At 39.9% G+C, this 15,523-nt stretch overlaps 1 protein-coding gene across 11 annotated transcripts in view; it reads left to right on the plus strand.

Annotated features, from left to right (window-relative positions):
- The window catches only part of LOC123672359 (glutamate receptor ionotropic, kainate 2-like), a 528,220-nt gene that overhangs the window by 289,979 nt on the left and 222,718 nt on the right, over positions 1–15,523 (plus strand). The window lies entirely within an intron of this gene.

Here is a 15,523-nt window from a genome sequence, read left to right on the forward strand (position 1 = left end):
TCCACTTACATTAATATTCTTAAAGTCTATTCTATCTGTGAATTGCATACCCTGTTTGAAAAATATGGCTCATCCACCATGTCGACCCCTCTCTCTGCAGTACATAGACGCCAGAGCATAACCATGCGGTATGTACATCATAATTTCTTCTTCACTCTTCCAGTGCTCAGTTACACATAAAATGTTAATTCCATGTATAGATAACGTTGTCTCAAGTCCTAAATACGAAGTTCCAATCGATTGAATATTGTAATTGAGAAGACTGAATGATTTAATATATTTAACTTTGTCCGTTACTTCACGATGGCATCTGAGATCGGATCCTTCCGAAAAAAATTCCTGAAGTTGAATTCTCTCAAAACTACTCCACTCGGCCATAATGCCGGCTTTGACAATTCCAAATATAGGGCGTCCGAGGGTACGCCTACACTAAAGGCAGAATTATTGCCTCTGGTGGGAAGTTTCTTACTTCAAAAATATTTTGATTTGTAGAAACCTCCAGAAAGTCTTTCACGTCATCCTCTGTCACATGGGGTCCATATATTTTCCCAACATATAACCATTTCCTTCTTTGTGCACCTTTGATTTTTGATTCAGGATTTACCTGTTTCGATCCAGTACATAACAGGCTGGATTTTGGTTTTTGTTTTACAGGTTTTTTCTTTACTACCTGAGTCCATGATTATTTTTCTGGTTCTTCAATTTGTTCAATTGGTTTTTCAATATGAGAATTTACAGTCTGATCCAATTGCATACCATGATCATTTTTATGTGATAATGCTTGGTTTGATAAATTGGATATTTTCTTTTTACTACTTTTGCTTGGAGGATTTTCTGTTGCGGAACTGGTTGAAGGAATATTCTCCGTCAGCATCATATTTCTGGGATCATTAGTTACAGCTGCCGGTGAACAATCTGTCAAATTGTCGATTATGATAACTGGTATAGCAACCTTATGATGGAAATTGTTATCAACACGTTCATGATAATTATTCTCGTTTTTCTGCGGTACATTTGTTTTCCGTTCGATATCCTGTATTCTTTTAAGGAGCAAGGCGTTATTTAATTTGAGAATTTCATTTTTTTCATTCGCTGATTCTAATAGTTGAACGAGAAATTGATTTTTAGTCTCTAGTAATTTTCTTTCGAAGAAACCCAAACTACTCACTGTCTCTTCCTCTGATTTTCGAAGCGATATCTCGATAGTTTCTTCGGAGTGACAACAGTTCATATGAAACCCATCAATAAATTTTATGTGTTCCATCTTTTTAGCACAAGATTTATGCATAATTTTTTCACAGAATGCACAAATGACTATACCGCACTTTCTTGAGCAGCATGAAAAGCCTTTTTCATTTTTATTCGCGATATTAACATCGATATAACTTTGTTTTTGAGAGCTCGTCTCAGATACGTCGTCACTTTCGTCGCCCATATTGACTATGAATAATATGAGAAGTCATGAGTGGCAAAAGAGTTTTACTGACGAGTGTGGTGAGGTGGTGAATATATATTCTGAAGGTAGCGAAATAAGTCGTATCAATCCAATCTTTTTATGAATGAAAAGCTATTAATGAGAATATGTTTTCATATCAAGTTTTGTGCTAGCTACTTTCCTTTTGCTATAATATCATGGCTAACCTGATGACAATGAAAAAGATGAAAATACTCAAACTTTTCTTTGCCCTATTTCAGAGCTTATTTTGATAGGATAGTGAGATAATTCTCATGCAAATTATTAATTTCTACCAAACTTAATATTTCATACAATACAAACAGGTATTTTAAGAGGATAACCAAATTTGATTATTAAATTCAAAAAAATATGAACTTGAATCAATGAATCGAAAGCACATGTGTTTGTCAGACTTATTTTTCCGTCTTTATTTTGTCTTAAAGATTATTGAACATCGTTTGAATTCTCTTAACCCAGATATGCCTAGCGTACTACACATAGTACAGGCAAAAAACGTGCTAGTGCGCATATTGTAAAACAACTGGAACCTAAACGAACCTTTTTTTACGTTCATATTGCAACGTTCGAGACCAGTAAACAATTTTTGTCAACGAGGCAAGTGTATCCATGAATTTTAGAGCAGTTAAGTTTTGTGAATTCTGAGATATGGCGGAACACGTGATTCGGTTTGAAAAGTGAGTAATATAGTACCATTTATTATGATTCAATTATTTTTTTGTATGGTTATTTTTATTCACAAAAGATGTCTCTTTCGGAGTGCATACAAATAAATATAAAAAAAGCAACAGCTTTTTATATATGAAGTGATATTTTCCGGTGTACTAAATATAGTACGCTAGGCATATTGACAACGTATTTTATCGAATACATTTTTTTCAGGGATTGACATTAGAACAAGCACTCGCGTTGATCGAGGATGAGTCAATAGAAAATGTGAGAGAAGTATCAATTTTTCCACCGGTAAATGCATGTACAGAAGTTTCAGATGAAGATTCAGGTAAAGAAGATTTCTTGGATTTGAACAATTTGCCTGGTGCCCAATTACAAGCACCTGCGGAAATACAAACAGAAAGTACTGACGAATATTCCTCTGAAGATAATTTACCTCTTTCTATATGGAAAAGAACTTGTCAAAATAATAGAAAGAAAACTAATCCCAAAAAGAAGAAAATTTATAATTGGGTAAAAGAAGACCTTATTCTTCCTTCGATTGCTAATTCTGATATGAATCTGAAATATCAAAGTTCAGGTTTTCCTGTGGTGCAATTTTGCCGGTTTTTTGATGATGAGGTTCTTGATTTGATTGTGAATGAAAGTAATAGATATGCCGCTCAAATAAATAGAAAAACCATTATCGAAAAATCAGAAATCAAAAGTTTCATTGGAATTTTGATACTGAGTGGTTATATTTGTGTACGAAGGAGGAGAATGTATTGGGAAAGAGAACGAGATAGCCATAATGATCTAGTAGCTGAAGCTATGACCAGGGACAAGTTTGAATATATTATGACTAATCTTCATGTCTCTGATAATTCGAACGATGGAATAGATCATCTAGTTATTCCACAGCCAAAACAAACGAGATGTAGGCATTGTCATGAAAGAACAATAACTAGATGTAAAAAGTGCGATGTTGGTCTACACGTAAAATGTTTTGTGTTATTTCATACACGTTCAAATTGACTTCATAAATATAAAATATTCATTTTGAGGTTGTAAAAGAGTGTAATAGTATAGAGAATAAATTTGTTAACATTTTTGGTCAGTTTCATTTTTTTGCCGTGTATATGCCTAGCGTACTACCTGTAGTACACTAAAATTTTCCTACTTCCTATGAAAATAAATTAATTTAAATAATATTTCCGTTTTTTGTTAATGCTTTTAACCAACAATTCCAAAAAATATTATAAAAACAATCAAAATTCAATTTTCAGGCATATCTGGGTTAATTTACTTTCAGTTTCTTTCCATCTGCTCTGCTATCGATCGACTATTTTGTTTTTGAAGTTCACCAAGTTAACATGGATTATGTGTTTCCTTGTAATGCTTACCAGATGTTAGTAATATTAGCAATCGGGATAAATATTTTCTCTAAACACTCCATTCCTTAGGGATTGAGTAGGCAATAGCTCATAAAAGTTGGTTGGGATTTGTCAAATATATTCTCGAGGTACGGTTCTATTTGGCTTGTTTCTATTGGTTTGAAAACAAATTTTGTCTTGACAATATGCAGATAAAACAGAAAATTAGTAAATATGCACTGCACGGCAAAAATATCTCATTTGAGACATAAATTTGTACGCATTAGCATATGAGGTTAAGCAAATGCAGATATATCCGAAGCATAATTTTATAATACAATGCTCGTCGATGAAGTGTGCTACATTTATCCATCGCACTGGAATAACTACAAATATTTCAAAAAGTGTAGCATACGCCACAAAATGAGCATAATTTATCTCAATAAAAAAATTTCCGTCCGACAAGTAAGTGACTCACAGGGAAAACTCAAAATATCTTGAAAACTGAATGGGCACAAATTTTTTTTGTACGGTAAAAATTGGCACAAAATGGGCACAAAATACCCAAATAAAAAAATTTGACAATTTCCATGTATAAATAACAGCATCAAGTTGGTGACTCACGGGAAAAACTCGAAATATCTCGAAAACTAAATGGGCACAAAATTTTTATTTACGGCAAAAATTGGCACAAAATGGTCACAAAATACCCAAATAAAAAAAATTGAAAATTTCCATGTACGAGTCACAGCGTCAAGTTGGTGACTCACGGGAAAAACTCGAAATATCTCGAAAACTGATTGGGCACAAATTTTTTTTATACGGCAAAAATTGGCACAAAATGGGCACAAAATACCCAAATAAAAAAATTTGAAAATTTCCATATATGAGTCACAGCGTCAAGTTGGTGACTCACGGGAAAAACTCGAAATATCTCGAAAACTAAATGGGCACAAAATTTCTTTTCTACGGCAAAATTTGGCACAAAATGGGCACAAAATACCCAAAACAATTTGATATCAAAATTCTGGGAGTGGATCACCAACTTGACGCACCTTGTGATTAACAACAATATCTCTGCTGATACTCCTAGTGCTTGTGGAATTAGATTATTTTCTGCGAAAATTCAATTATGTTGAATTGCCTCATTTTGAAGAAGTTGCTTAGACAGATTTCTCAAACAATTTCGAGTGCTTGGAAATATATTATTATTATTTTCTTTAGAAAGAAGTACGTACATTCAGAAATAATATTATCTTCAACAATTTTCAAAGAAAGTATTTCCATCTTTGTAGCATTTTATATTATGTGAAATAATCTCATTTCATATCTTATCTTTCCGTAGAGATACCATTTTATAATAGGTGGTTAGTACAGATTATTTCATTTGATATATATGCATAAGTCTACAAATGTTGATTGTAATTAAATGGACCGAGTTTTAACAGATCGCAAATAATTGCGAATCTATCTAGGGATATATTGAATGAAGAGGTTAATTAGCCAGAAGGCCGCCTTTCCGAACCTTCAGTTTCATTGTTTATTCAAAAGAAGCAGAGTATTATCAATTTCTAGACGTATACGAACTCAGCTAATTTTTTCTAATATAGATCTGTCTGAAAATATCTTGTGAATATTACATTCTCCAATTCTCGATAAACGACATTATAAAAAATTCAAATCGAATGAACTCTTCTTTCCGTATGTGAAACTTTGGATGTCATTGATTATACATAAAGTGAAGAGAAGAAGGAAATTATGTTTTTGCTGACCACCTGAATTCAGGAAGTCAATAAATGACACTAATAAATGAAATTTTTACACATTTCTCTAATAAAAAAAAATGAAGAAATAAATAGATGTCATTATATCTTTCAAATACAAAAATGTGAAATGCTCATAAATTTTGCTTACACGATAACTCGAGTGAGTACACGATTTACTCACTTCTATATTCCTCCTAGACTTATTTTCTGAAAGGCTTCGTATTCATTATTCGAAGAGATAGTTTCAAATAGTTCTTCCCATGAACTTGGTTTCACCCACTCAGTAGACTAAGTTCATTGATTTTGTGTTTAAAGAAAAAACTTATGCGACCCAATAAATTGAAAATTCGGTTCAAAATCTATGCGGAAAACTCAAATAGAAAACTCATTCTACTGACTTGGCCATGACAATAGTCACAGTAAAATTTTGTGAAATAAACAATGATAGTAATTTTCTAATAAGAATAATTACAACATTTCCCACCACTTCGAAAGCTTTCAAGCATATATCGTCCTGCAATATTTTATTATTCTTGAATTATTTCGAAGAGCCTGTGGCTTACCTATTCTTGAGTCTTGTATCTCAAACATATGTCAATTTTAATATATTCATTCAGATTCTTATTTTATAAAGGAAGTATGATTCTTCTCATGCTAGTTGATATTTTTTCAGTTGAATCATGTTTATTACAGCTCTCCTATACCGCGATGGCCTATTAGACGGTTTTGGAAAACTAACCATAATTTTATACTGAAAATTTGCATATTGGTGTTTGAGATTGTGAGTTGTGGTCCTTATACTGTGACTAACAAGTAGTTCACGGCCAAGGACAAATGAAAGAAATAAAGGAAAGGGATAACACTCATTCAATTCATTTCAACCCTCTAAGAATGTATGAAGAAGTTGATATATTTGTCTTATCATTTTTAAAGGCAGCTGGTCACTTGGGTCGTTGCGGCTCGGTTGCAGGTACTTTTTCGTCGGTCTCAGGAACATATGTTGGCATATTTGCTCTCTTCGTTGTTGGAGGTATTTCGGTGCAAGTGTTGCACATATGTTTAGCTTCCCGGAGACTGGGCTGAACTCAAATGAATTATTGGAACCTGGAACTTCTTTCTCTTTTGCAGTTCACCTCTGGTGAGCTATTTCGATTCTGCTCTAGCAGGTGGCAATATGCCACTCAGAAAGTTTGTGTAATCATTACACAATCTCTGTGGCAGTAAAGGTTTGGCTTTAACACACACTTCCAAGGAAGGTGCCATCTTCGGTCGTTTGTGTTTTCTAGGAGTTTTTTCATCGTAGTTGCAAGCCTTCCTTATAAAAGGGTTTGCGTGATTTTTCATTTCAATGAAGGTCTTCACACTCAGATCTTTTAGATGATCGTCTAGGAATGGTATTTGCAGGTCTTAATGTATCCGTACGTTGCTGACAAATCATTATGCGTTTACGGCTCGTCTAGGGATCGTATTCTGCACGACTTGAAGTCTCTGCAGATGCGTCCTTGCGGCGTATCCCCAAGCTGAACATACGTAGGACATGACCGGCCGAATGGTGAACTTATAAAAATCCGTGATTTGTTCCACATTCTCGGAGTACTTGTTGCACAGTGGAATGTTGGATTTGGAAACCGAACTTTTCCAACTGTATGATCTTCTTTTCTTCCGTTATTGTCTTGAATCTTTACAGAATGACTCCTTCCGTAATCTTCCCTAAGCACGAGAGAAGACTGATCGGACGGTAGTTCTGCGGAAATTCAGCATCTTTGCCGGCCTTGTGGATTGAAACCACGTTGACTTTCTCCCATTCCTTCGGAAAGTACCTTAGTCATAGCGTAGCATTGACTTTATTCGTCAGCGCTACTAAGGATGTTAGTGATGCCGTCCGGTCCTGGTGCCGTTTTCACTTTACTCGACATAATAGTGTTCTGGATTTCCTGAATGGTTGCGAAACCAATAGCTTCCGTTGATTCATTTTTCAAGTCTATTCTCACTTTGCGGTTGACGTCCTCAATGTGATCCAAATCCGCATAGCTGTAAGTACAGCTGCATTGGCTTTCGAGGTTATCTGTGAAAGCTTCACCCTTTTCTTCTGGACTGTATACCATTCCTTGTAGACCCTGAATCGGTGGGGTTGGTTTTCTATCTGAGCGCAGTGCTTTGGCCATCCGCCAAACTCTGTTGTCTTCTGTGGAACGAGAAATTAGTTTCTCTTCCCAACGATCATTCCGGACCTTTCTGAGCCTCCTTGACTCTAGCGTTGAGCTGATTGAACACTCGACGGTACTCAGGGCTGAGTGTGTTCTGAGCTCTACGCCTCGCTCTGTGCTTCTCCCTGATAAGCTCCTTGATATTTTCCGGAATCGAGTTCCTTTGACTAGACAAAAGGAAATTCGTGTTGAAGCGTCTAATCACGTTTTGATATTCTTCGTAAAAGACTCGACGGCTGAGTCCAGTTCCTTGGAGTAATATATGAGTATGACCGGGCCCATATTTGTCGTCATTATGGATTATGGTCAGAACTCAGCTCAGGTATGGCTGTGATCTGATGAACTAATGGGATGTTCTTAAACATCGCGATGTCCAATACATCCGGGCGACCTAGTATTATGTTGGCTCATTCGGTGTGTCTATAACGATTTCTAGCTTGTCCCCAAAATCGATCAGAGTTCTTCCACTAGTATTGGTGATATATATTTTATATTTCAGGATATGGATCTTCCGCAAAATAAATGGAATTTCTGCATAATCAAAATGTGTATCAATTCAAGGTCGGAGTTCTGGTATCGAAAACACGCCTCAAGTCCTCTTTGAGTAGTTTTCGACCTGGTCTATTATAAGCGGTAATCAGTCTTATGTCACCGAAGTTGGTGTAGACAGTAATTGCGTTGGCTTCCAAATGCTCAAGATCGAGTAGACCTATTTCCGCATGAGCAATGGACTTTTTGATGGCTGTTCCACCTTTTCTCTCGTCATTCATGTCCCTACGATAGGTCTGGTAGTTGCGGATTTTAAGAAAGAGGCATGGTTTGAGGTGGGTTTCACACACCAGTGCTACGTTCACCTCATGGCTCCTCGAACTCTTCTTTTTTGTTGGTGATGCTGTCTATATTCCAAACAGCTATCTCCAGGGATTAAGGCTTTCTTTTGTCACCCAGTATTATGCCAGAAGTTTGACGACCTCCCTGGGTTTCTGACGACCTCCCTGGGTTTCCATGAATGAGTAGGGTAGTGAACAAAAGATCTGCATGGTCGCAGTTCCCGGAAGGCTCACCGAAGCAAAACGACCCCAGTTCAAATAATAATAATAATAATGCCAGAAGTTTAATCATCTGGTTCATCATGACCTGGAATGTGAGTTTTCCAGTTTCCGCCTTTTTAGGAGAATTTTTCTCAGGGGATTTTTTCGCTGCCTTCTTACATTTAACCGCTTCTGGTTTCTTCGGGGTCCTTGTTTTAGTTTTTCTGTCCTTTTTGTGGAGGTGTCTTCTTTGAGACCGAAGCGGCTTTGGCCTGTTCCTTTCGGAAGAAGGTTTCCCTTCCGCAACCGTCGGATTTCCCTTTGAAGGAGGACTGGGGCATTCCTTGTAATTGGCCGGATGAGGGTCATTACAAAGCGCGCACTTCGGCGGGCTCTTTTTATCCATGGGGCATTTGGTAACGCCTTTATGATCCTCGGCACAAGCAATGCATTTTCTAGGTGCAGTGCACCTGTTGGCGGCGTGCCCGAATTTTTGGCATCTCTAACATTGTCCCAGGCCAGGGCTTCTTCGCAGAGGTTCTACTTTTACGCAGACATCTGCGGTGAACTTGACGTCGTAAATACGCCTCTCGTCTCTGGATAAGTGGACGAGGACCAGAGGAGTTGGTTTCCTGTCTTTTCCACTCTTCATTCTGCAAACTCCCGTTGGATGGAAACCTTGTTCTTTCAGATCCTCTAGTACGGTTGACATTTCAACCGTTTCGAGGATGCCTCTAGTACCACTCTCAGTACCTTCTCCTCCGGGAGTTGGTATGAGTGGTAAGGCAGATATTTTTGATCGAGGATTTTAATAATCCTTCCGTAATCGTCTGGCTCAGTAGGTTGGATCCTGATACCATATTTAATGTTCTGACTCTTCAGAACATTAATTTGACACTCCTTTATAAATCTAATGAGTTGTGACCAATTTTCCTTTGTCCTCAGGATAATTGGTGGCACTCTACATTTTCTTGGTACTGAATCTACCGGTTTGGGATCTTCCGGGGATTCGGTCTTCATCCTCTTTTCCTTGAGACGAGTTGGAATTCCTCGTCTTCGTCGGAGACTAATCCAACGGTAGTCTTCATTGTCTTGTCTTTATTGTTCGGCAGACTTGGCTGATCGACTTCCATGTCGAAAGCGGCCTCCTCATTGGCCGAGCTTGCTCCAGAGGGAGCGTGGCCTAATTTTTAGTAATGCATAAGCCTCGCTTCGAGCTCAGCATTTCTCTATTTGAGTACAGCCACAGTCGCACTCAATTCTCTGATTTCACCCACGAAGCCCAAGATGTCTTCATTGGTTATAGGTCTGGTAGGTTTCCTCTCCATCTTGAAAATCTTCAAAATTATATTCGGACACTAAATACAATCTATTTACTATTTCGAGCTGCAATGGAACATTGGAAACCGCTACACTCAAGAACTTATTTTCAACAATACACTACAGTACTAAAAATTACTAAGAAACAGCTACTAAAAAAGCCGCAACGGATACAGTACTAAAAAGTACTCAGAAACTAGAGTAGAGAAAAGCCGTAACGGAAATTTACATTCAAAATACTCACTTACCAAGTATTAACCACGTGTTTCACCACGTGTTCTCCCTCTCACACTTTGCGCACCTCGCTGCGCAACCTTCACTTCACAACGTTCACCACTCAATTACCTAAATTATTCGCCCTGTAATGCCGATTCTTATGAGCATTCAGACCGTTTTCCATTAGACCGTTAGCAAGGCCTTACTACAGATCCCTTAGGGGTGTGGTTATGATAATTCCAAGTTTCAACACCGAATTCTTCCATTTATAGGAATTTTGTTCGAAATTCAATCTTCGAACTTCGATGGATTCTTTTCACCATACCGTTGGCTGGTGGATGGTAAGCTGTGGTTCGAATGTGTTTCGGGCCAGTCATCTTACAAAGCTCGTTGAACAGGCTTGACTCGAACTGTCTCCCTTGATCTGTGGAGATTGGGAGTGGAGTGCCGAACCTCGCTATCCAATTCGAGTAAAATTCCTTAGCGATAGTGTATGCTTCCTGGTTCTGCATGGGAATTGTTACTGGCCAACTGGTTAATCGGTCGACACAGGTGGGCCAATATGAGCAGCCCTCGGCGTACGACATGGTGACAATGTCCATGTGTAGAAGATCGAATCGGCGTACTGGTGACGTGAATGTCGCTGATGGAGTGATGCCGTGACGAGTAACTTTGCATCGCTGACATTCTTAGCAGGTGCGGGACCATTTCCTGCAATCTACGTCAACTGAAGGCCAAACGAATCGTTGCTTCACCATCTTAGTAGTAGCACTGATACCAGGTTGTGCTAATCTGTGGATTGCGTCGAATGGCTTCGTCGGGAATGGACGTGCTTGGGGGGTCGACGTATCGCAGTATACCAAGGTGGTTGATCCATGCGGCTTCCGGATCATCAAACCTGTATCGCCTTGAAATATCTCCGTAGCTCGTTGTCGTCCTCTTGTGATCTGGCCAATGCTGCATAGTCCAAGGTGGGAGTAATTTCGTCCACTCTTGAAAGGGCATCGGCAACGTTCTGATCTACTCGGACGTAGCGTATGACGGTGGATAACTGGGAGATGTAGTCCAGATGTCAGAACTGTCTGGGCGAGCACTTCTCTGACTTCTGCTTGAAGGCGAATATCAGGGTCTTCTGCTCCGTGAAGACCGTGAAGTTTCGGGCTTCTACCATGTGTCTGAAATGTTTGATGACTAAGTAGATGTCTAGCAGTTCTCGGTCGTAGGCTCCATCTCGGGTGTCTGGTGGTGACAGCTTCTTCGAAAAGAACGCCAGTGGTTGCCATTCGCTGAAGTGTCGCTCCGACTGCTATGTCTGATGTGTCGGTCACCAGGGCTGAAGGTGCACCATCCTTGGGGGGAGCAAAGGCTGTAGTCACTTTTGGGGTCTACTGGATTTTCGCCTTCCCTTTTAACGTTGATACTAGTAGGTCGTTGAGCGGCGCCAATGTCTGTGATGCTATGGGTATGAAACAACGGCTGTAGTCCAAGATGTCTTGGACTATATCCGGAAGTGGTTCCGTATCTCCAGCAAATACGAGGTAGTCTAGGAACTCCACCTCTGATTGTCCGAAAATTCACTTTGCTGGATTGAGAACGATGGAGTATTCTTGGAATTTCTCGAATATGGTGCGGAGATCTTCTTCTTCGGACGAAGAGGCGATCAGCGTCATCGATGTAGCTGAAGCAGAAGTCCAGTCCTCGTAGAACTTCATCGATGAATCTCTGGAAGGTCTGAGCAGCGTTCCTGAGTCCAAAAGTAGTCGTGATGCGGTCTTAAGTATGTCTTCTTCGGCTAGGGGAATCAGACTGTACGCTCGCACTAGATCCAGGGTAGAGAAGATTTTCTTTCCTTGGAGGATGTGAGCGTAGTCCTGTATGTGCCTCATAGGATATTGGTCGGGGATAGTCCGGACGTTCAAGGCTCGGTAATCTCTACACGATCCCCATTCATCTGAAGCTTTCTTCTGTGCGAGGTGTAGCGGGGATGACCATGGACTGTTAGATGGACGGGCGATTCCTAGCCGAAGCATGACTTCGAACTCCTTCTTGGCTGCCTTGAATTTCTCTGTTGTCAAGTGCGTGGTCTCGATGCAACTGGTGGTCCATTGCTTGTTTTGTGAAGTGATTCGTCTGGGTGCTCGTTCTAGTCGGGTAATTTCCGGGAAAGATTTGATTAACTCATTATACCTGGAGGATCCGTTGACTGTCTTAACTTCTGGGATGTTGCAGTCTGTCACTTCTCTTCGAGTAGTGGGTTGGGTGGTTCCGTCCAAATTTCTTTCAATTCTTACGTCCACGAGTGATAATAATAATATAATAATAATAATAAACTTTATTTTCAAATTAAACCGCAGTATAAAGTGGAAAAAGTGTCAAATTAAACATCTTAATTATCTCAAATGACGAATTCTTCAATTGTATACGGTTCCATCTCCAACAGTAGCTCGAAAACTTTCTTCTTGAATACTGTTTGGCTATTATCAGGTCTTAATTCTGGTGAGAACTTGTTGAAGTATCTCACACAGCAATATTTTGGTCCTTGCTCAGTTGAGTCAATCTGTGCTTAGGAAACATCAATTGTGTTGTCCTGGTGTTATATGTTTTGACTTTTTTTATTCAAAATGCTCTCTGTGTTTGAAAACGAAGAGAAGACAATCCTGAATGTGAATTGCTGAAGACGTTAGTATTCCCAATTGACGAAATTAAAAACCTTCAGCGAATGCTTCTGCTTTTTCTTCATCTGTGTAGACCATTCTGCCGGTTGATCCGTGGATTGGTGGTAGTGGCTTGTATTCTGATTTCAGAATTTTTGGCGTGTTCCAAATCGAGTTTTCTTCGATTGACAGAGATTGTAGCTTTTGATGCCATTGTTCATTTCTGAACTCACTCAGCGCCTTTCTCACTTCCCATTGGAATTCGTTGGCCGTTCTTTTATCGGCCTGGTCTCCTAATCTGCGTGCTATTCTTCTTGCAAGATTTTTCTCTTTGATCAGCATGACGATATGGAAGGGTATCGCCCTTCTGTCTTGTTGGGCTTCGCTGGTTCTGGTCCCTTCTGTTACGGCGGTGCGTATGGTTTCTTCGAAATGTTTTACTGCTTTCTTTCGTGCAGTCTATTCTTGCAGGCTGTTGGAACTTGGTATCTATGTCTTCTGTGAACTTTTTCCGATCTATTGTCTCTTTCCTCTTTTGCACTGGGTTCAGGCAGTTTCCAATGAGCATAAGCACGGGATTATGATCCGAGCTTAGTGCGTTCTTGGATGTGAGGTAGATTTCCCTGTTTTTCACAATGGTAATGTAAAGGATGTCTGGGATCCCTTTTGAGTAGTTGAGTAGATTTTGCATTGTGAATGCATGAAGAGTGGTGCCATTGGGAGTTCTGGTTCGTCTATTCCATTCGGGATGCTTCGAGTTGAAATCTCCTGCTGCAATCATATGGGTTTTGTCCGAGAAAACCGCTTAAAGTTTTGTTTCAAACAGGGTGCTGCTGGGTTTGCTGTAACAAGAAAAAGGCGAAGTGGACCGTTTGAAGTTGTTACTATGAAACCTGTAACTTTCAGTTGTTGAAAAGTCGGCACTGCTGGTGTGTAGGACGTGACAGCTTCTGGTTTATCGCTGTTCCTACTCCGTTTCCAGTTCGGCGGTCTGCATAATACAAATTGTATCCTTGAATCCTGGGGTCCCTGTTGGATGGCCTCAGTTTTGTCTCATTAATCATGATGATATCGAGATTTTCCACTTTACGAATTCTTCAAGTCTCTCGCTGCTTGTAGTCTTTTGCATTCCAGAATGCGATCTGTAAAGAATTTTGATTATTTCATTATTTTATCATTTCTTACCGATGTTGATGGCTTCTTTCTCACTTAGGACATTCAACAGGCATTGCCCGATTAGGTCCGTTAGCTAGTGTTGGCTGGTTTGGCTTTTTTGTTTTGGTGGAGCTTGGTTTCTTCTTGCTGTTCGTCGTTGCTCTTCTTGGGGAGTGGTTCTCAGATGGGATTTCCGTGAATCTGTGGTTGCTCTTCTTTGAGCGTGGCTTCTAGGGGTGCTCCTTTTTCCCGCTTTCGGGAACTTGGGACATCCCGTGTAGCTGGCTGGATGTGGCACACTGCAGTTGGCGCACTTCGCCGGTGAAGTTGCCGTTTTCTAGCATTCGCTTGTCGAATGTTTCTTTCCACATTCGACGCATCTCGGTTGAACCCTGCAGTTCCCCTGTGCGTGGTGGAAACCCTGGCATCTATGGCACTTCTGCGTTTTGGTGGGTTTGTGTGGTTTTTCAACCGACACAACTAATCCACACAAACGCGTCAGTTTGTAGATCTTCTCTTCCATTTTGGTTGGTAGGACGACCAACAGGAGAGGCATCTTTCTCTTCCTTTTGTGCATCCGGGATACTTGGGTGACCTCGAATCCCGCTGTTTGTAGTTCCTCGAGGATTTCATCTTCGTTGAGGATTGTCGGTAGTCTCTGTTGACTACCTTTATTGGTCTGTCTTCGTTCAATTGGTACGTATAGTACCCATCGTCGGTGGCATCGGAGTGTCGAGTCAACTTTCTTAACTGATCGACGGACTTGACTTGGACACGGATCCTCAAGTTCGCCATCGCTTTGGACGTGGCGTCCATGTTCTCCTTACGTAGGAAGGCCGAGATCTTCGTCCATGATTTTGGTTCCTCTAGGACAACTGGAGGAATCCTTTGTTCTTTGGCTGCAGTAGAGTTTGGACAATGTTCACAGGGACCATTTGCTCATTTGCCTTCGCTGGGGTTGTCTCCACTTCTTTAGTGGTGACTTTCGTCCTTTTGAGGGCTTTCACGTAATCCATCTTTGGGGGGATTTTGGTGGTAACTTCTGCTGTGGCGGATTATCTTTGTTGCGGGGCTTCTTTTAGTGGGGTCATCTCTTCAACATAGGAGTTGGAATCGCTCTCTTTCATTCGGAGGCGTTTACGGGCTTTCTCCGGTCTGGCCATCTCCCTCTTCAAGCTTTGCAGCTCTCTTGAAATGTGGTTGATGCTTGCTGTGAGCTATTTGATCTGCTCCTTGAGCTGACGGTTCTCTTCTTGGAGTCTCCTATTGATGTCGCAGTCTACTTCAATTTCCATGTCTAAATTTCTTCTTCCGGCGAGGAATCTCCACAGCCGCTTTTTCGGTTAGACGTCTTTTGGCGTTGTTTGCGTAAGATAGTATTTATCTATTTACTTTTCGTGGTAAGATACTACGTTTAAATTGTTCCGAAAAGAACATCCGGACGTGTTGAACTACAGAATTAAATTTGTTCTGAGAAGAGCGCAATTCTAGCGGAAAAAAACTTGTACTTACCTATTTCAAAGGGCACAATCAGTATATTATTGCATCTTTAGATAACTCATTTGATGACAAATTCAGTGACCTTACCATAACTTGAGTACAAACTTAATTCTTCATGAGTTAATGAGATTCTTATGAAAAAAAATTTTGTGACAAGGACTCACATTATTTCTGCA

The sequence above is a fragment of the Harmonia axyridis genome, chromosome 2 (assembly GCF_914767665.1).
Source record: "Harmonia axyridis chromosome 2, icHarAxyr1.1, whole genome shotgun sequence".
NCBI classification, from domain to species: Eukaryota; Metazoa; Arthropoda; class Insecta; order Coleoptera; family Coccinellidae; genus Harmonia; species Harmonia axyridis.